Source organism: Strigops habroptila, chromosome Z, assembly GCF_004027225.2.
Source record: "Strigops habroptila isolate Jane chromosome Z, bStrHab1.2.pri, whole genome shotgun sequence".
Taxonomy (NCBI): Eukaryota; Metazoa; Chordata; class Aves; order Psittaciformes; family Psittacidae; genus Strigops; species Strigops habroptila.
In genome coordinates, this window is record NC_044302.2 from 87,482,438 (window position 1) to 87,505,286 (window position 22,849).

Below are 22,849 nucleotides of genomic sequence, written 5' to 3' on the forward strand. Positions count from 1 at the left end.
CAGTGTGGCCTTTCCATTTGCATGAGATGGCAGGTTTTTCTTCTGCCATGGAATTATCATTCTGTGCATTTTTCATCCAGCTTCCTTGCATTTTGGTCCTCAGACTACAGTAATAGCTTTTTCACAGCCCATTCTGCGTTCAGCTTAAAAATATATTGCCTTACAATTTTATAAAAGGACTCACTATCTTGAAATATATATTTAGCTAGTTGAATTATAATGACTTTCTGAATAGTCGTAGACAGAAACTCACACATTGCTCTTTTCTTCTTGAAATGAAGCTCTCCACTCTTTCCCTCCAGAAGCAGTTTCATTAGACAAAATAAGCACTTGGAAGGACGGAATAATACCAAGACCTTGAAAACGACAAATATAATTGTTCTTTCTTTTTTTCTTTATGTATCTATCTATTTAATTTTATTTTATTTTTGTTTGGGGTGTTTTTTTAGCAACAAAACTCAATAGTACTTGTGGCGTATGTAAGGCGCGGACTCAGAGCATCTTCATGCAGAGAATCACTTTATTGCCTATTCCTCTAGCTTTTATACCATTCTAGCTAAAGATATTTTTAGCCTATTGCTCTACCTTTTATACCAAGCTAGTTTTAGCACAGCATGTTTAGCTCCTGGTTTACAGTTTTGTTTTTTCCAACATTCTTTGTTGTTTCACAAACAGTCCCAAAATGACCAGTTTCTTATCTTTCTGTTCTCCTGCTCCTGTCCAGCTGGGTTGCTCTGCTTAATCACACAGTGTACTTTGCTTCTTCTTTAACTCTTCCTTCTCCATCCAAGCAGTTACTGCTCTTTGGCAATAATCAAATAGTTTCCATCCTCTCCTACAAATACTGATTATGCTTACAAATTGACCATACACTGCTCGTTACAGTTCTGCATCATTTCTCTCACAAATTTACAAAGTCTTATTTGTTAAGGCAGATGTTGGGGGACATATTTGGAAACACCTCCTCAGTTGCTGCTGAGCTCAGTCAGTGAGTTGACACAGAAGAAAAGGAGCAGGAAATACAGGTTAGATTTGTCAGGATTTCTACAAGGCCCATTTGAGGTCTTATTTTCCTGGAAGTGTAAATACGCTTAGCATATTAAATATCCCAGGGGTGAAAACCTGATCCCAATATCAGCTCCATGGGTTTTGCCACTAAATTCAAGGTCTTGGGGCAGGTTTTTCATTCTAGAATAGATAAGAAAACATGTGAGAACACAAGGGAAGAAGTAGAGAAGTAAGAAAAATTTTAATCATTTTTCAAACAAACACCTTCATTTTCAAGCTCATCTACAGCTTCACTCTTGCTCTTCAGCCTCAATTCCATAAAGCAGATATGCTTCACAATAAAACACATTTATGGGCTTTCTTAAACACCCACAGATTCACAAGGACTTAATTTTCTTCAGCAGTTGTCCCCTACCTGAGCTAATTTATTGTGTCCCCCATGACCCTTACCTGCACAATGTCTGCCATGATAGTTGCCCTACCCAGCTCTGCAGTTCCATATATCCCATTTGCTGTTGAAAGCCCACAAGAAACCTGGGAAGAAAGACTTTGCTCACTTAGTGCCACAAAATTGGCCTGGCTGAGGATGTAATGCAGCAGACCTCTGGCACTGGTGGAATATGGCAGTTTCACTGTGTATCATTTAATATTAATTTATAAACTCCCATAGAATTTAAAGATATTTCATCAGGCATTGCACACATGGCAGCTCTCTGTGCTCAAGATCACTTTTTAGATTTTTTTTTTTCCCCCCTGAGTAAGAAGAATTTCAAAAGCTTAAAAGTGAGAAACTAGCAGGCTGAAACTGCACTATAGAATTCTCTATACTGGCTTTATGTTGTGTCAATGACACCACTGACTTCATAAAAGCAGACTGGGCCGTTGAGCACTGAATGTTCCTAAAAATTCCAAATTAGCTTATGCCTGTTTAGTGGTAAAATCAAAAATAGAAGTCAGGTTGAAAACTGACACTTTATTCTATTTGCTAAAACCGATTTCTAAAAATTTTCTGAATAAATCCAGAACTTGGAGGGAATTTTTTGCTCACTAAAAAGCAGTCAATCAAAGCAATCAAAAAAATTAACCCAGGATAGTTTTACCTTGCTTTTTCAGCTTGTCTTACTTTTCTTTTGATATTTTATTTTTCAGTTTATTATTCCTTTCCATTTAGTTGGATTTCTAAACCAGAATTGATGGAATATCTCTATTTGAAAAAGCAATGTTCAATACTAAATGATGCACCATATGGATTATGGATCTTTCTATACCCGACAGGTGTTTGATTTGAAATGACCTTGTTTTGCAGTCCTTCACAGTTCCACCCTCTGGGCCTCTGGTGTCTCTCTTGGTGTCAGGTTTTTGATGTATTTTAGACATATAAGAGTGTACAAAGACAAAAGAGTAATTTTCCGCAGGATAACCAGAATCATTAGAATTTCATAAAGCTAAGAGTTAATTACGTATATCCGAATGACCGTGTTTTCAAATGGGCTAAGTATTTAAAACTCCCCAGTGCCTGAACATACTTGTGCACTGGGGAAAATCAAGTTAATTTGAAGCACTAGAAAGAGACCAAAGAATCATTATTAGTTCCCTTAACACTCCAACTAAATGTTTTGGACCATGCACATCTTAAACAGCATTTTATGACATTCTTTTTATTCATCTTTGGGGAAAATTGTCATCAGTCTAAATGTGCTTCTTATCACATTTGAAGCTCTGAACGTATATAGTTGCTAGATGATGTATTTCAGAACTCACTGCAGCAGAAACTCATCACAGTTACCCTTAATTTTTTATGTTGCCATACTCAATAAATGAAATCCTGGTTTTGATATCATTAAAATTACAATTTTGATTATACATTCCAGTTTTCTTATATTTACACATTTTAAACTTGTTTAAGTTACTTAATATACTATGGAAGATATTTTATTTATCTACATTTTTGTTGTGATTGTTATGAGGCAGTGTAGCTTTCACTGGATATGTTACTTTCTAAAGACGCGAGCAATACCAGTCTTAAGGTGTCCTGGTTTCTGAAATTCACTCCTTACTTTTGTCCACCAGAGGTGGAATTTAGTAGCCTTGTCAGTATGCTACAAGTCCTCTCTCGTAGAAGATGCAAAGGGCAGAGATCTTTGAATCAAGCAGCCAAGTCAGATGGCTTGAATGCTAAATGTGTATAGTATTCATTATTGTTAATTTAGAGTTATTATCTTTAAGCAGATGGTTCTGGTGGAGCAGCTAGTTGGTGTTTTTGAACTTTTCTATATCTTCATTTTAATCTACCTGGGTCAAGTAGTAAAAACTTTTTTTAAAAAAGGAGGCCAGAGAAACTGGCCAGGCCAAGAAAATAGAAATATTCTAAACAGGCAAAATGGATTGGTAGTGACCCAAATTTTTCACCATCTGTGCACTCTTTCATGGCCTGTACAAAATCAATTGGCTCTCTCTGTCATCTTCTGCACATCCCAGAACCACAGCTGGCACCAAATCATATTGTTTTCGTTGGAGAAGAACAGGTCTGAACACTGAGCAATCAGAAGTGCAGCATGTGAAGCAATCCTGGGAAGGCTGTGCTAAGCATGTCTCTGCAAGGCTCTTCCTTTCGGCTCCATGTTGTACTGCATTTTATTATTTTTTTTTAATTGCCCATATCACATCTGTCTGATTTAAGATGATAAGTTCCTTGAAGCAGGAACCTGTTCTAATTATAAAGCACAAAGCACTCTATAAATTCAAGGATGCATTATGAAAAGTAACTACATTGGTCACTAGTTGCACTTTCTGGCTTAGTTTAAAGCAGGGAAATAAAAGGAAAGGAGGCTCCCAACAGATCAGATGAAATAAATGTATTCAGTCCTTACACCTGGGTTGTTCCATATCAGCTTTAGGAAAATAGCCACAATTCTTTTGACAAGGGGCTAGAAGGAAAGAAAGGGGACGTGTTGCTCGCAGTCACTTGCATCATGGCATCTGGAGGCTCTGTGTACAAGGCAGAAAGTGGAGATTAGGGACAGTTGAGCCATTACAATACAGTCGCTAAGAAGTACTCCTGAGCCAGCCAGGCTGCTGCCTTGAGGTTCCTTGCTAACCGTCAAATAACTCTTCTACCATCCTACATCCTCTAGGAAATGTCCTCTAATCCCCATGAAATTGTACTTCACCAGAGCTGTGGATTAAGAGCGAAAGGAATCTGGCCTACAATGCAGTAACAAACATGCTAGGTCAAGTGTACTATGTGGGAAACTGCATCCGTGAAAATGAAAGGAAGCTCAACCTGTTCTGCTTATTTTGCAATGAATGTATTTTAAATGCTGTGCAACACCTAGAGTGTAAGATTGATGGTATAAAAGTTACATAAATTTATAAAATAGCTGAAGTGTGAGCTAAAGATTTTGACATTAAAGAAAAACAATCAAAAAAATAAGAATGACCAAGTTCCCATATTAATCATTGTATTCAAGTAAAACAGTATACTTTTCGTTAAAAAAAATCCCTGCTGCTGTCTCCATCCATCTGAAAGATAACATGGGCAGTGAGATGCATGGAATTTACCTTAGCAGGAGACAAGACAATTATGAGAAATAAATCACAATACTAGGAAATTACTTCATAGGAAAAATATTCTTTTTACTACAAGGCTCTAAAATAATCCTTAGTTAGTAATAGATAGACTATATTTAGCTACCCCAACACCTTCATGCCACACAGACATGTCTACATCAGAAACTAAACTAACCACAGCTGTTACTTTAGAATGCAGGTCAGAGTGTCAGTGCCCTAATATCCCTTCTCCTGTTCATTCTGCAGGCTGTACTTGCCACAGACTTTTTGTTCTTTTCATTCTCTTCCATCTGATGGCACCACAGTTACACCTTTGTAGTCCTGTTTTTATATTACAGCTATGATAGCTGCTTACAGAATTCTGTGTCTTTGCAATTGCATCTAGGAGGCATTTACAGTCATAGAGGGGTTCGGTGTGGTGTCTTCTCTGCAGAGAAAAAGAACTATTCCTGGTTCTTGAACAGTCTAAACAGTTAGAAAGACACTATGTCCCAAAGCATGGCAGTGGCAGGCAAAAGGAGCAGGTAAACCCTTGCTTATGCAAATGCCAGAGGGAGACTTGGCCCTTAATGTGTGTTTTCCACAACCTGATAAGGCCACAGGTGGGAAAAGTTTAACTGAGAGTGGCAGGGAAGTATTAGGTGTGAGCAGAATCTAACAGTAACCAAGGTGAGGAGATCAGTGAGACAGCAGTGTGTACATTATACTACATAACATATGCCTACCAGCAATGAAAATGAGAAGTAGATGGTAAAAGTGATTTTCCTGTGAAGAACTCAGGAAAGCTGTAACAAAATCACACAACAGTTTTAAATTCTAAATGGCTGTCCTATTCATCTTGATCGATAAAGAATAGTTGTAGTAAAAGCTGCAGAAGGAAGCTTTTGAAAACAAAAGCCTATGGGGATGAGCAACTGGGTTTGTCCAGATGTTTTATACCTCCTTCACCAGAACATATTGGTTAGCATAAAGGATTCCTTTATCATAACGTAAATATTCAGGACTAGTCCTAATCTTTGGGGACAGGAAAGAGCTCATACCAACCTCAGAAAGTCAAATGCACAGTACCAGTGAGAGGCAGAAGGAAGCCCAAGGTTAGGTTTCAGTGACACTTATGTCACAGCTTCTAAGGATTTCACAGGGGCTAGGAATGGACTGTAGTCTGAATCTGAGGCAAGTGTCTTAGGAACAAACAAGTGTTTTGCTATCAAACTTCCCTGCTACATAATGCTGTACCATGAGCCATGGGTAGCAAGACAAAAGCTTGGCGTGCACTCTGCAAGCAAAGACTTGCAAGAGCGGGTGCACTTCTCAGAAACTGTGCTGGCACATCCACAACCTCCCAATATTAAAAGTCATCACAAATACGCTAAACGCTGTACTCCAATCCTTTCTTTAACTTAAAGCTACTTACCTCGTACATGAGAAAGGAAGGCCTGTAGTTAAGAAAGATCTCTGGTTCACTGACAAGGGACAGGATAAGGGTTGGATGTGGCTACTTATTAAACATGAGATAATAACATTTTGCTGCAGATCTGATTAGGACTCTAAGGACACTAGCAATCTGAGTGTCTTAATGTGATTTCCCAGTATGAAGATGTAAGGTACTCCCAGGATTTAGGGCCAGCATTTCTGGTGTCTTGATTTTCGTTTTTTTTTTTTTTTTCCTTTCTGCCTTGTTGGATAAGAAGAAACCACAAACACTAATATTGAGTAAAATTCCATGTCTTTTGTGTCACAGAACTTAAGAAATAAGAGCAAAGTACAGAAAACTTTCTTAAGGGTAAAAGTTTATCCTCTTAAGTGCTCTCCATGGAGAAACTCTGTTGAGTCATCTCCATTATGGCACAACAGAACATTACTTCAGACCTAAAATGATTAGTGTTATGAGTCAGTTCATCAATTGTTTTAGATCTAAAGTCATGTTCCAGCATTGTCATGTAATGCAGTAGGCTTAACTAGCCAGGGAACTGGGCAGAATGATTAGACAAGGAGACAAATGTAGCTCTCATGCATATTTCTTCTGAAAAAGAACAAAAAACAGAGCCACGAGATTCCCAGCTTCACGTCATATCTAAGTATCACAGCTAAATTAAACATCCTATGTCCCCCCTGCCGCTTTCTCTTGTTAAACAAGGTCTCCTGCCTACAAGCAGGACCCAGGGTCAAAAAGAAAAGTACAGTTCCTACTAAAATCAATGTGCATATTTCCACTAGCTGTCTCAAATAAACTTTGTCGCAAAATTTGAAATTAAGTCTTGGAAAATAACATATTCTAAAGAAAAAAAAAAAAAAAACCCACAGTACACAGCAGCTTGTCATGGACATGTAGCTGTGCCCAGCAAACTTCAGCAGGTACACTAATTAAGGGTTACAACCCCATTATTAATGACAACTAATTCTGAAGTACAGATTAGTCTCTTTTCAGGTATTAAGCCCTGAGCAAAGCCTAATTTGTAAGAGTGCTCCAAGGCAGGAAAAGAGCTTTTGATCTCAGTGCCCTTGAAAATACATGGCCTTTTTATTTTAAAAACACAAATGGCACTCTGAACATAGTTCTGCTGTATTTGAGGGAAAGTGCTACTAAATTACTCATTAAGTTTCATATAGCTATTTCTAACATTTTAGAATATTTTAATATTCTATTTATAGAATTTATTATATTTATAGAGTTTATTTATAAATTTGACGAGAACCCTTCTTCAAGAAGGGAGCAAAAAAATGGGTCTTTCCTAAAGAGCTTTCTACCCCAAATCTGAGGCAGCAACAGCAACACATAATAAAATCATGTGAGGAAGAATTTATGAAAGAGTATTACATAAGCAAAAATATTAAAAGGCTATGAGTTCCCAAATACTACACATATAACTCTTGATAGAACAAAATCAAGTAAACTTCTGATTAAGTATTTCAATTTCTACCTTTAAAAATAATGCATTTCTTCAAGGTGGAGTATGCCAATCTCTGAAGTGCCCCCATGTGTGATTTCCAGTGCAAATGGCTAAATTAAAGCAATTTCATACATATCAGTTTACACTTGCCAAACCTCTCAAAGTAATGTTCAGCAAAAACTTTAGCAACTCAGTGCTCATTCACAAATATACTCCCACTCTGACTAAACCAGTAAGATTATCTTTGCAACTTTATTTCAGTCATCTGATTTTTTAGCTTTGATAATAAGGCAGATCCCATTCTTTTTGTCCTCCTCTGCATTCACTTTAAAATAAGGTATTTCAAGTTTCTTCCTCATGAGTAAACACCACGCTCTGCCTGCAAATCTCCACATACTGGGGTGTGTCTCCAGGTGAGGCTGAAGATTAAGAAAGGAATTTGCCAGAGCCCCAAGGCGACAGAGTTGATGAAACAAGAGTATGTTGCTTTAGCTGAGATTAGAGCACCACTCTCTGGACAAATATTTGCAGCATTTTCTTACCACCACATGACAGTTATTCCTGTGCAATTGTTCTTTAATATACTGCATCATTTCCAGAATTACTAAAGAGAGGAATGTCATATCTTCAGCACTGGCTACTCTTCTGCCAAATTTGCTGCACAAATCCTTCGTGTAACAATAATCTCAAGGCAGAGATCAGCAGGCCTGGTAGAAACCACTATCTTGAATTAGCCAAGTTTTTCTGGATGTTTAGTGCTTTGAGAACAATTGTATCATCTGAAAGGTTTGGCAGTTAGAATAGAAATAGAATATTTTTCTCCTTCACTCTTGGAAAATAATAATTTGTCCTTAGTAGAATCAAAATATTTTTCTCAGCCTGACCCTAGGATGTACTAAAACCAAATTGTTCTGCATCTATAGGTGTTGAATGGTATACTTCCAATGTTTTCCTACAGATATATGTTCTCCAACAGTACTTCCAGTGGCACTGTTTCTGACCTTCCATGAGAAAAATTGTAAGATCAACGATGAGGAAATAGCACAAAGTAGAGTGGAAAGAAATCAGTTCAAGCTTTGGGCTTTCTGTGGAATGAAATTTCTGCTGCATGGGATGCAGCTACTGAGATATTTGCGCCTGAAGAACCGTGGTACAGAAAGCATTCCCATGAGTACCACTCATGCAGTGTTTTGGAATAGATGAAAAATATGGAGGTAGGGTGATGGTATATGGGTATCAACACATTACAGCATCATGAAGAACAGGCAATATGAAACACATTAAAGAATACATGAAAATAATAGAGTCACTGAGTGCACTATGGTTGAGTTCATAGGTGATATGTGATAAGGTCTGGGAACAAAAAAAGATAACAGGCCAGTTCTTTAGTCACTGAAAGTTCCTGTAATTTCATTACAGTCAAAGGAAGTATAACAGTTCTCCTCTTCTAATGACCTCACCCAGGGTGTAAAACATTGTATGACACAAAGCCCTGAACACAAAACAAAGAGCTTAATGTTAAGCTCAATGAGATGGAGTCAATAAGCCTGGTGGAAGTGGGGAGATGGCACATGCAAGCAACAGAGAAAACCTGTCTCTCTCTCTCAGGATAGCAGCCATATAGCTCTATTTTAGCACATTCCTTTGTTGCATAAGCAGCAGAAAACGAATGCTGTAAGTGCTGTGCATCATTGGCAGACGAGTAACACAAGGGATGTTTTTCATAGAGCATGGCAGGCAGCAATACTGAACAGATGTAATTTCATTTTCTCTTTTCTTGAGAACAAGAAGGATGAAAAAATCTCTTATAACCCAAGCAACATTAGCACATGTTCAATAGGACAACTAACATATTCCAGCTGTTTATGACTACCACCTTCAAACCCTGCCCTGCCCTCATCACATCGGGTTTCACTCAAGTACTTGAAAATTTATAGACTGGTTTCATGGGGAGACTTTTGAAGTCTGACTCAGAAAAAAGAAACATAAGTTGACAAGCGCTAAACCATGAATGAGCACATAAGTAAACAACGAAGGAAAAGCCAGTTACCTCTAAAGATTATAAAGAAATATGAAAGAGGGACTTCAAGTAACAAATGGTATTGAAATAGGGAGGAGTTGTTGGGGGTTTTGGTGTTGGGTTTTTTAGTTCCAGTAAAACTAAAGCTTATTCAAATCTATTTTGGCAGGTTTTACTTTTGTACAACACAGAAGTAATGAAAAAATATTTATTCATATGTGTACCAACTGGCATGCTTGTTTTCTTTTAAACATAACACAAATTTGATTCAATCTTTCTGCCTCAATGGTGAGTTTAGAAGTGTTAGTTCGGTAATTTTTTTGTGTGTGTACGTGTGTGTGTGTTTGTGTGTGTGTGTGTTTGTGTGTGTGTGTGTGAGTGTGTGTGTGTTCAGAAGTCTACATGTTCCATTGTTCTTTTACAGCTATTTTAATCTTCTGGAACTGTATGTGAGAGGTGACCAAGCCTCTTGTGACTAAGTACCCTTAGCTCCTTCTCCTCCAGTTGAATTATTTACCTATATGAATGAGGATCTACTTATCACACTTCTCTCTGTCTCTGAAATGAATCTGAGGTATTCTCAAAACTTAGACCAGAACTACACCAGCTCTACTTCCCTGTATAACCAGCTTCAGACTTCTGCAGCTTTTTATGAGCAGCACTGACAGAGCAACTAAAAAACTTTCTTGAACAAAGGTAACTTCATTAAAAACTTGAACCTGAGGTCTGGGAAGAAAGAAGCAAGAAGATTGTAAAAAACCCACAGAAACAGACTGCAGCTCAGGCAGAATTATCTAACTTTGTGCAGCAGTGCCAGCGAGGCTGGGTGAGGTGTCTTTTAATGGTAAAAGGAATAAAGCAGCACTGATTTACCAAGAAAAATTAGGTTCTTTCATTAGTGCAGCGTGAAACTACATTTCTCCTTCATTATGGAAGCCCGTGCTGTGGTGGTGTTACCTTAGCTGCCCTGCAGACTCAACACACGTCACCACTGCTGCTGCAGGACAGAAATCCACTGCCGTTTCTCTCTCAGCAAGTGCCTTCACTTCATAAGTGACATAAGTCTGTGAAGACTTATGTGTTCCATTTCTGTATATCAGATCTTGTGCATGAAGTAAAACTGATGCTGAAGTTTAGGCGTCTTCTTGAAGCTCAAAAGAATCATAGAATCATAGAATGGTTTGGGTTGGAAAGGACCTTAAGATCATCTACCTCCAACCCCCTGCCATGGGCAGGGATGCCTCACACTACACCATTTCACCCAAGGCTCTGTCCAACCTGGCCTTGAACGCTGCCAGGGTTGGAGCAGCCACAGCTTCTCTGGGCAACCTGTTCCAGTGCCTCACCACCCTCACAGTAAAGAACTTCTTCCTTATATCTAACATGAACTTCCCCTGTCTAAATTTGAAGGCATTCTCCCTTGTCCTATCATTACAGTCCCTGAGGAAGAGTCCCTCTCCAGCATCCTCGTAGCAGCCTTCAGATACTGGAAGGCTGCTATGAGGTGATCAAGCAGCCTTCTCTTCTCCAGGCTGAACAGCCCCAACTTTCTCAGCCTGTCTTCATATGGGAGGTGCTCCAGCCCCCATATCATCCTTGTGGCCCTTCTTTGGACTTGTTCCAACAGTTTCATGTCCTTTTTATGTTGAGGGCACCAGAACTATACACAATACTTTAAGTGGGGACTCACGAGAGTAGAGTAGAGGGGCAGGATCACCTCCTTTGACCTGCCGGTCATGCTTCTTTTGATGCAGCCCAGGATGCGGTTGGTTTCTGGGCTGTGAGCACATACTGAAGCTGGCTCATGTTCAGCTTCTCAATGACCAACAACCCCAAGTCCTTCTCCGCAGGGCTGCTCTGAATCTCTTCTCCAAAAGAATGGAGATTCCTATGCTTTGGTATTTGCTTCCACTGCATATGTTTGCACGGCATGATTTTGGCATGTGCCAGTTTGCTCTTTCCTATATAATTTCCATGTAGTCTTCATGAGAGAGCAGGCACCAGAAATCATGGTCCAATATGCAATTTGGCTACAGGCCACATACAGCATAGGTGAAAACTACTGATGCAAACCATTTTAGGCCATTGTTATACATATCCTCACAGAACACATGATCTCTTGAAGCACACAGTGCCTCATGAAAATCTAAATTTTGATCATAAGAGAAATACACTTTTTGTCTCTTAAAATACACTGATATCATAGGCAGACCAAAATAAATGTAAGTAAGATAAGTTATTGGTTTTCTGTTTGCTAATAAATATATTGCTCTTTTTCTATCCAGTAGCTAAATGTCCTTACTATTGACTTAGAAACTGAGCAAAATCTGTAAGCAAATACAATAGAATTAACTTCAGTAGAACTCCTGTCCACCCACGCTATTAGCATATTTGGACCATACAGTCATGGCCTTTAAAAAAGAGACTTTATCTACTGTTTTTAATTAACAAATTTAATTTAGCCATCTTTATACAGTGAAATACAATTCCTTAAAGCAGAGAGAAATTATTTAAGATACAATTTTGGACACTGTGTCACTACAGAGCAACTTCCAAAATTCTTTATGTTAGGAAAAATTACCTGCAAGAAGAGCTAGCAAATTAACTGAAACACTAAATCCCCAGAGCTGTTAGGCTTCTCCCAGCATCCACAATATCTCTGAGTCCACACCAGCTATGAATGTTTATGAAGTATTTCAGATCTCAAAACTGAATTCCAGTTTGGAATTTGGGCTGTCACTGGTAATATTCAGCAACTCACCCAGCCTCCTGTCTCCTATCAGAAACAGACCTCATTTAAAATTCAGGTTTCTTTGATTTCAAGGAAAATCCATGAAATATGATGATGTGTATAAACCTAATTCACATAATCTGTGAATGTAATTCACATAGACTTTGAGGTGTTTATTCAGCAACATATAACATATAACTGTCTATATCTGTTTTCTACAGGTAAGGCAGGAAAAATGGGGTTGTATGACAAATTACACTCTTGACAGTGAATGTCCGACTTTGAGACACAGGAGGGGAAAATGTGACAAGCAGCATCTTCCGCAATAAGGAACCAAATCTAAGGAGGCTTATAGAACCATAGGCTTATTCAATTCCCACCAAGGAGAATCCTGACAGCGTGGGACACCAGCTTAACTGGAGTGCACTCAGTCTTACTTGAAATACCTGCTGAAAAAATTTGAGCAGAAACTTAGTTCACAGGTATGAGCTGTATTTTTGGATATTTGGTGATAAGTACTTCCTTGAACACTTTATCATATTTTACGTCCTGACATCCCTCTAAACCAACATCTGTTTGATTTAAACATAAAACACCTAGTGCATTTTATCTAATATTTACTGTATGGCTGAGTACCCTTTGCAAAAAATGTGACTCTCCAGTATATATGTTGAAACTGAGATGTAAAATTAAAAGCATAAACTAAGACAAGACACACTATAACAGGCCAGATCTTGAATATGGGTCAGATCTTCAGGGGTACAGTCTGAATCAATAGCAGAACAGCACTGCATTCAGTGATCACTATGGCTTTGCTCTTGCCGGTGGTTAGAAAGGTACCTGCACTAGCCTTCAGAAGTTCTTTTCTTAGCCAAGAAATTTCCTCAATGCTATGAAATTCCTTTGACTCTAAGTACAACTCCAGAATCTGTTATATTTATTACCTCTGATTTTAACTTATTTTCAGCTCTCAAGACAGGTGAGAGCAGGCAAGTTTTGGCTGTGACCTTGGAGAAGCATTCAAAATGCATCCTATTAAAATCTTGGAATTTGTAAGCACAATGTACTGGGCACTGAAACCCGTGAGCAGAGTACATCTAAGCACTGGGCATGTATACAAGATCTTTATAGAAGCAGGTTATGTAGCTGTCCCATGCCACAAGAGTATTTGACTACTTCCATACTGCTCTCAGGAGGTGCCTTTGCAATCTACACAGACATACACAAAGCAGCATCTCTCTTAGACAGACAAAGCTGGGATAGGCTAAGATTTAGCAACACTTGCTCAGAGAGCCTGAGTTTCAAGTGAGTAAAGATTTTCTCATTGAAGCTACTTAGCTTCATGGTACTACTAGGTTAAAGTTAGCCCAGATACGTCTAATTCTGCTCCGCTGTGTTTGCAGTGCAACTCGCCTGTGTTCAAGAGGTCAAGTTAGCATCTAGGAATTAAAAAAAAAAAAAAAAAAAAAAAAGAAACAACCAAACAACAAAAAGAACCCCAGATCTCTGATACGAAAGAACTCATAAAAAGAATAATAATTTATTTCTTTTCTTAAAGAACTTTCTTACAGTTTTCCTCTTTAAGGCAGGACATGTATGGATATAAATGCAAAGGGAAGTAAAGTATTTTGTTTCTCCTTGAAAAGCACAAATAATTCTTGGGCAAACACCACCTACCCCACACTTGCATGCATATGAATACTCTGGTACTCTGGCCACGTTTCAAGCAGTGCTGCACTTGTTCCTAGAAATATCATGTTGGTGTAACATGAAGAGCCCAGCAAGCTTCCAAAACCCTGCCAGATCTCATAACGTTTTTGTAAAAAGTAGTACAAATCTTTTAACATGTTTAAAAGTGTCCTAGGATGTTTGGTCTTTGTATTCTCATTGTGGATGTTTTTATAGCATCATCAGGAATGTTTTGGGATTTGTTCAATTTGTAACACTATACACTGAGCCTGACTGGGCTTCTTCAGACTAAGAGGAAAAAATCAAGCTTGGCACCAGCCCTCCTCCCCACTCAAAGAAAACCAGCACATGTTATAGAGCATGCTGCAATGTTCTACGAAATACTCTACCTAAGGATTCCTTGACATAGGGCTGCTCCCTTTTGCAGTTTTCCTCAGGGACCTGAGAGGTTTTTGGTCCATCTAGGGTACATTTCCAGTAAACATAGAAAGAGAGGTAGTCTTCTGATCATGTCTTCAAAAACCACAAATGACACTGAGACTGTTAAGGAATGTCTTCCAGTTCTTATCAAGAAAAAAGCAAAATAAACAAACATACAAAAACCCCTCAGTAAGACCTTTATAGCTTGTTCTTGTGCCCCAACTCACTCCTTTCCATATTTAATTTCTTTACCTATGATACTACAGCTAACTTAATCTCAACTAACTATATTTAAAATCCCTCAAAAAATACTAAGCCCTAGTATTCCAGGTAAAATTTTGTGAGCCTCTCAGTCCACACTAGTCAGCTCACTTGCTTTACTCTTCTCTAAGTAATCATGCTTTGCAATCTTGTTGTGCTGTGCATATCATCGCAGAGGCAGCAGGAGAGCCAGAGAGGACTGAAAGCAAATGAAGCTGCCAGAATCACAAAGCTCAGACTTGAGGAAATAGAGCATATTACCCAAATATGTTAGCAGAAAGCTGTAACTGATCAAATTAAATAAATGGAGAGGAGATAAAAAATATTTTTAAAATATTGAAAGCATACATGCTATTCAGCAGCAGGTAGAGACAACCAGTCATCTCTTAGGAGGTTGCAAAATATGCAGGAGTACTGCTTCTTTCTTTTGGAAAAAGGCAGATCACGGTAAGGTATCCACTCATCATTTTTATTGACTATTAGGATGACATTAAGTGTCAGTTTTAAACAGGTTGCCTTCAGAGCAAAATAAGCAACCAGAATAGTGTAATGCCATGTGTTAGAAGGAGAAAGCAGTGTTAAAGGAAAAATTCCTGTCTCATTCTTCTTTAATTTGGGCCAGGTATCAAAGAAAGACTTCCTTGTACAAGTGCCACAAAACAAAGTGTTGGTCCCTCATTGAAACTTTCCTACTTTACTTACAGTGTCCTTAGACATATTAAAAATCTGACTGAACACAGACCTGAGAAACATGCTCTAGCTGACCCTGCTTTGACAACCTTTCAGTTTTCATGTTCAATACAGTTCTCATACACCTAGTAATGCAGAACAGTTTGAGAAAAAGATTAAAAATCATTTTAATAAGTCAAGAACCTTAAAAAATCAAATTAATAGAAAAGTAAAATTTTGGTAAATTTTATGATCCAAGATCACAAGATTTCTGACTCAAGATCTCTAAAATCTTATGGTTTGCAACATTAGTACGGAGGCAGACTTCTCTGTAACTGGCATAGTTAGATGCAAATCAGAAATTTTACTTAAGACTGAATATGAGAAACAATTACATAAAAAAAGTGTGTAAAACACATGTAGGATATTCCAAAGCCTAAACAGGAGCAGATGTTTTAAACAATGCCTGATCATATGAGATTTGTTGTCCCTTATTTTAGGCTGTCCTCTGTTCTTGGACAATCTGCAAACACTAACCTCCTTTTAATATTAACTTTTAAGAAAAAAAGGGAATAAATATACCAATTATTAGGACCCCTATGATGGGAACACTTGCTTGTTATTTAAGGATGGAAGTTCCACATCTGTTTGACAGCTGTCCTGCTCATCTGTTTACTTGAAAAGCATGTACGTTTGACAGTCATACACAGACTATTGCCTAAAGAAAAGTATTCTAGAGGATTTCAAACTGCATCTTTATTCTGGCATAGGGCTTTGCAATTTTTACAAGCAGGATACTTCAGATTAGAAGCAGAACTTGCTGTATAGCATATCCTTCTCTTACCCTGGTACCACACTAGAGAAATTCATGACTTAGAAAAGACTGTGAGAAAAATTAGCAACTAGTTATTAAAAGCAGTTAATTTAAATCCTGAAGTGCCAAAGAAGCTCTTTATCTTTTCTCCCCTTAAACTGTGTAACACAGAAACTGCAAACAGCATGCAAAATAGCTAATAAAGGAGTGTCTATCTTCTTTGTGTTTGAAAGAGCAGCATTTTATCTTTAGTGGACAGATAGAAAGCGGCAAAGTGCTGAATATCATCTGCTAATCTCAGGTGTTCAAACACCATATCAGCCCAGAACAAGTACCTGTCTTCCAGATTTAAGTTTCTCTCAATTATATTTTCTATATAATTGCGAAGTTTTCTTTCACAAGTCTTGAAATTTAGAGGGCTCTGTCATTTGCTTCTGCTTTTTCCTTGCAATGATCATGATAATCATTCCTTTCCCTTTCCTTCACTCTCAGCCACTGAAGCTAGCCTGCCCAAGGAACAAAACCATTACAAAATTCTTCAAGTTTGAAGATAAGATTGTAGAGGGACATTCTAGTTAGTTCTACCTTCTCAAGTCCTCAGCTCTTTTTCAGCCAGCAACAAAATATGTGGTAGTCATTCAGGCCAAGGCAGGCTAATACCTTTTCTGTTAAAGGTCACAAATTGTCTTGAGTGTGGTAGGACTCAATAACTGCTCTATTAATGAATATGTTAATAACAACATTATAAAACATCTCTTATTCTCATCTCCTGAAACACTGATGCTTCCCAAAGTAACTCTCCTAGCAGTATTTCATCTGCTTAGATTTCTCCATTTTCCCTTTCCTTCCAAGAAAGCCAGATATCTTTATAGACTAATTGCTGCAACACAGTCTTAGCTAGTAACATCACAGGCATGCCATGTAGCATGAACTAAATGATGCTTCAGGACAGTCTGGGCTATTATAATAGTTATGATCGGGGCTATTATAACTATTGTACTATGCTGGTGTCATTTGGACCATGACTATCAAAGACAGTGATTATCACAGTTTCTCATTTCTCTGTATATGAAACATTCCTTCTTTCTCCCAGGAGTCCATGCTCAGGAATCCAAAAACGTAACCTCTGCTCATACAAAAAATCATGCAGGTGTCTCCCATTGTTGCATCACTTACCTCTTTGAGAAATGGGGTCTTCTAAATCAGTGCAGACCTGCAAGTAGAGTGGGAAGGAGCTGTGGTCTAGAGACCTACCTTAATACCTTCTGCTTCTACTACTTTTGAGGAGAATGAATTTATATAATATTTTTCAGAGTTCACTATGCTCAAGACATGTCTTTGAAGACAGAACTACGAGATGAGCCACCCAGGTCATTGGAATACTAATAAGACTCCACCACGTGGAACATAAGGCATATCCAGTGATCCAAACACTTCACCTGGCATCCTACTGATCATTCTGATGAATCAGATTAGTTTTAGGAAGTCTGTTGTGTTCATTAATCTAATTTTAATTTCTGTGAATTTTGATTAAAGTAAAAACCTTAAGATAAAAAGCAGGCACACAATATATATCACACAGTTTTGTATAACGACTTGTTTACAAAGTAAATGAAGTGATTATTTAAGCTCCCAAAAGCTACTGCTCTGAAGTCATCTCATTACTTAAAAAACTTAAAACAGTTGAAAAACATTTCTCGTAACATCAACCAATTACTAATAAATTGTTATAATCCTTTCCAAATTACAATACAAGAAAGTTAAAGACAAAGTTAAATTTAGATTCTTCATTCTTGTCTAGAGACATACTGAAAAGGAGCTTTTAAGAGTTAATAAAGAAATCAGAGAGGGAAGCTGTAGCTCTGCAAGCTATTTCACCATTTCCCCTCCCATCCCTTCATCTGGATTGGATCGTGTTAGTGTATGAGTCAGCTAATTATGAAAGATTTCTCTGAAATGAATTAGACAAAGCCAGCATCTTTAACAGAAACAGATCTTGTGACCTGGCAGAGTTCCGATCATGGTCCAAATAAAGCCCACCCAGATGTGACCACTTCCTTTACTGTAACTCAGAGAACAGCAAAACATCGGTATGAGCCTTCTCAGCTAAGCATCTCTACAGTGTTCCTGATGGATAGGAAAGTAATCTTCCCAGTTTACGGACTGTTGCTCTGATGAATCAAATCATATGTGGCACTACTCCCAGACACAAAGTAGTTTAATGTTACTGAGATCAGAGTTATGTTTTTGCATTCAAATACACGTTTGCCTTTGTCTTCAAAAAATTACCAGGATCTAGGGACAAATCAGATATTTTAAAGTTGCAAATTTAGTGTTTGATGAAATTAAGGGTTGTAAGATTGTACGAAGGCACTATTGTCCCAAGCCTGCTTTCCAGCTTTAGTATTTCTGAAACTAAATGTACCTTGTGCACTTCACTACCTGGTGAAATGGTTGAACATTTGGTTACTGGTCTGGTCTCAGATTCTTCCACTTTAGTTTCTAGATTCTGCTGACTTTAATCACCATTGAATGCAAATCATGCTATAGTTCACTGCTTTGAAAGACAGCTGGAAAAATATGAAGATGTAGTTGTTTTTGCCTCTGTGAGTCAAGGCAGTAATCTAAGAGATTAGTTTCACAATTAACCCAAACTATGCTATAGCTCAATCACAGATTTACAAACCTTACTCCCTGAAGCTAAGAAGGGACAGAGAATATAAATTGTAACCTGAACCTTAAATGGACAGTTAATTCATTCATATAGCCAGATGTGTCAGCAGAACTGGCCAATTATCTGTTTAGACAAGTGATACCACTTTCACCTGGTTACCACCAAGAGCTGGGGGAAGGAGGAAATTCAGATGTAGAGGCAGAAACAAATTCCAAACACCAACAGCCAAGCCAAAGAACCTTTTCACTAACCACTCCAAAGCTATCAGAGCAAAAGAAGACACAGGGCTCTATCCTATATAGCTACTTATCTTGAATTAACTATATAGCTTTATGTATTACTAGTGGACCTTTTCTAAAATTCAAAGCAGATAAGGCAAGGCTGGCCACATGGATCTCGGAAATTTTGCTGGGAAGTTCATTTTTTCATTTCCTTTTCCATTCAGAGGAAATCAATATTTTTAATTCATTGTTCTTTTCAATGGGACACAATACTTTAGAAAACTAAATCAATAAAATCTCTTTTAAAAATTTATATTACAAGCTGACTTTCAAAGCCTGAAGGATTAGCTTTAGCTTTAGTACTAAACATACGGCCAAATTCTCTTCTTTCTTATGCTACTTAAAATCAGTAAATACAATAATGGAAGGCAAAATTTGACTTCTTGTATTCTGCCTCTCCTTACTAGTCTGTAATCATGTTCACATATATTAGTATTCGTAATCAAGATTATTTTTTAGTTGGTTGGTTGGTTTTTTTGAAATGTGACCTTTTGATAGCTTCCCTTATCTTTTTAACATTTTTTCCACACAGTAACTTGATCTACTCTATTTAAATTTTCCAGTAGATTTCACACATATTTACTGAGCTCTTTAGTTGCATTTGACATAATGTGTATATATATTCTTTCTGCTCTTTCAAGTGATACCCCATGATATTTACTTATGTGATAAAAATCTGTTTCCTTGGTCTTGAAGTTATCCAGGAGAATGACACACTTTCATCATTAGGTCATGATTTCTAGTGAAGACATTGAATAATATCCGCCCTCCATTTATTCAATTATTTTTGTGCAACTAAGTCTAAAGTAATGCCTATTAGTGCTCTCCAAAGGGTAGTTAAAATCGGGCAATGTTTTCTGATTAAATGTTTACTTTTCAAGATGTGCAATGAATTGATTGCTGCATTTTTCTTTTTTTTTTTTTAATATGAAAAATCCTATTTATCCTCTATGTTAATATTATAGGAAGTTACTGTGAGGAAACATTCCCTGGTAAACCAAACCAGAGACAGAATTGGAACAGAAACTGTTTCAAATCTGATTACAGCTGTCACTTTTACTAGTAAGTGTCATGATCTTTGTAAATAATTTATTGCTTTTCATTTTCATTTGTTATTAAAATGTTCTTATTCAAACTAAAATCACTTTCTGACAAAAATTATGAGAGAAAAAAAGAGGTTTTAGAAGTTTATTTTGGATAGAATCTAAAATTTTAAATAAGTAGCCCATTTCAGGATCTTTCTTTGTGAAAATTCGGTTTCCCACTGGGCCCCTGAAGGATGTATTGGCTGTACCTAGCTGGTGCTACATAGCCTATGGGTTACCACACTTTCTGATCAGTGGGATATATAATTTTCAAGCCTTGCCTGATTCAGACGATTTGAATGAGGTCTTTTGGAGACTAGTCTCAGGACATGGCTAACCACAAGCATTCTAGAGCACAAGGATGGGTACAAGATCCATCTTCTCCTAACCAGTTTTTTCAACTGTAATTAACCCACTTTATTAGCTAAGTACCAAGAATTTAAACAAACAGAAGAAAAATATTTCTGGAATGCTGAAATTTCAGGGTTGTTGTTTGGGCGAAATTACCTCCTATGACCAACTGAAGCACGTGAATACTTTTAGTGAAGTAAAACTGCATTTTTCTATAAATAAACAGTTCTCACAAAAATCCTGCTGATCCTGAAAAACATCTGTGTCCCTGCAACATGCAATCTGTCTAGATAAACATAATTCTACACTTCAATATCTTCCTCACCTGAATTATGTAGGTTTTGTAAGAATGGAGATGGTACAAAAATCAGTGCATGAAAATACTTAGAAAGGTTTCCCTTTCCAAATAAAGTTAATGTTACAGAAATTAAGTTACTCTGTACTAGCAATAAAAAAAGCAAAGTCCTTTTAATATTTTAGCAACTGTTTAATTTGTTTAATTTGATTTCTATTAGTTCCACACATCATTTCCTCCTCTTACATGATGTAGTATTCATGTCAACCATACCTTTTTCTTGTTTAAGAACCACTTTCCCAAGTCCTCTGCAATTCTGCTATTTAAACTATATCATGGAGTGCGGGTGCATTGGGTTTGCATGGAAAGGTTTTGGCAGGAGGGGAGCTACAGCTGTGGCTTCTGTGAGAAGCTGCATCTTTGCTGGCAGGACTTGTGACCACATTGGAGCCCCATGCTGGAACACTGTGTTTCTGACGGACTGCACCTCATGGAAGAGACACATGCTGGAGCACAACATGAAGAACTGTAGCCCATTGGAAGGATTCATGTTAAAGAAGACCATGGAGGACTGTCTCCTCTAGGAAAGACCCCATGCTGGAGCAGGGGAAGAGTGTGAGGAGTCCTGAGGAGGAAGGAGCTGCAGAGACAACATGTCAGCTGCAGTTGATCACAGCCCCCATTCCCCACCCCCTGCACCACTCAGGGGAGGAGGTAGAGAACTCAGGAGTGAAGTTAAGCCCAGGAAGCAGGGAGGGGTGGCGAAAAGGTGTTTTTTAAGATTTGGATTTATTTCTTGCTATGCACTATTCTCACTATATTACTCCGATTTCACTGGTAATAAATTAACTTAATTTATCCAAGTTGAGTCTGTTTTGCCCATGATGGTGCTTGCTGAGTGATCTCTCCCCATCCTGATCTCGACCCACAAGCTTTTCATTATATTTTCTCTCCCCTGTCCGGCTAAGGAAGGAAGTGATAGAATGGCTTTGGTGGGCACCTGGTGTCCAGCCAGAGCCAACCCACCACAGACTTTTTTTTTTTTTTGATTAAGATCAGTTTTTAAAATTAGTCAAAATCTAACTATTTTAGCTAAATCACACTGTCAAAAAATCACCAAGACAAGCATGATTTTAATCTGGTCACATTTTTGCTTGTATCCAACTTTGTCCCAGTAGGCCACTATGATTTCATTATCAGGGCACACAGAAGTGAAGGCTGTCTTGCACAGCAAACAGCAAAGTACAACTATTATTATTATTATTGACAACTCTATTATGCATGTTGCTAGGTGTCGAGCCTGAACAGCTGCCTGCCTGCACAGTCCCAGCTCTTGCTTTCTTTCCAGAGAGTCAGAGTGTGCAGCATTTTTCAGCTCCAGAAGAAACAGTAGCTGTCTTCTGCAAGGCAATGGGAGGATAAGTAATTTTGGTTCTCTGGGACTTCTCTGCAGCTGTGTCCCAGAGCAGCCCTCTCTCTTATTCCTCAAAACAGGAGGAAGACCTGCTGGAGGAAGAAGAGGTAAATGTAGGCAGCTATGAGGTACATGTGGATACCAAATACAAGATGAATGAGAAGGCGAGTAGGAAAGCAGCAGAAGAAACAGATTCACAGAAATGAGAGACAATATACACTCATATCCTTCCTTTCAGGGATTTCTGAAGCCACCCATACATCCCAAATCTCTAGCAACTGCCCTCATTGTCTTTTGCCCAGGCTCGCCTTTCTCTTCAACAAAACCCACCATGTCACTAGCATAGGATTGATTTTGCCTGCCAAGAAGTTCTGATCCAGCTATGAGCTTGAGAAAAAAATACCAAAACCGCAAAAAAGATCATGTCACTTGATCCTGTACAAGGTATACTGGCCATAGCCAGTCCAGGATCCAGAGCCCTCATTTGTAAAGGAGAATCATCCAGTCTTCAATGAAGCAGCAATGACATTAGTCCCCTAATGTCAGCAATGACATTAGTCCCCAAGAAAACTGACAGGGGGGAATCTCCTCTAAAGAGAAATATATGGTAGAAGAAAAATTTCCGGTACTTCTATTCACAGTTTAATGCACTTCCACCAAGCATGTCTTATCTGTA

At 38.1% G+C, this 22,849-nt stretch overlaps 1 long non-coding RNA gene across 1 annotated transcript; it reads left to right on the plus strand.

Moving 5' to 3' along the window:
- The first annotated feature begins 1,489 nt into the window (after nt 1–1,489).
- Nucleotides 1,490–21,549, plus strand: LOC115601337. The gene is made up of 3 exons (XR_003989310.1): nt 1,490–1,501; nt 13,835–13,843; nt 21,471–21,549. It is a non-coding gene; the product is annotated as an uncharacterized LOC115601337 (long non-coding RNA).
- The last annotated feature ends 1,300 nt before the right edge of the window (nt 21,550–22,849 follow it).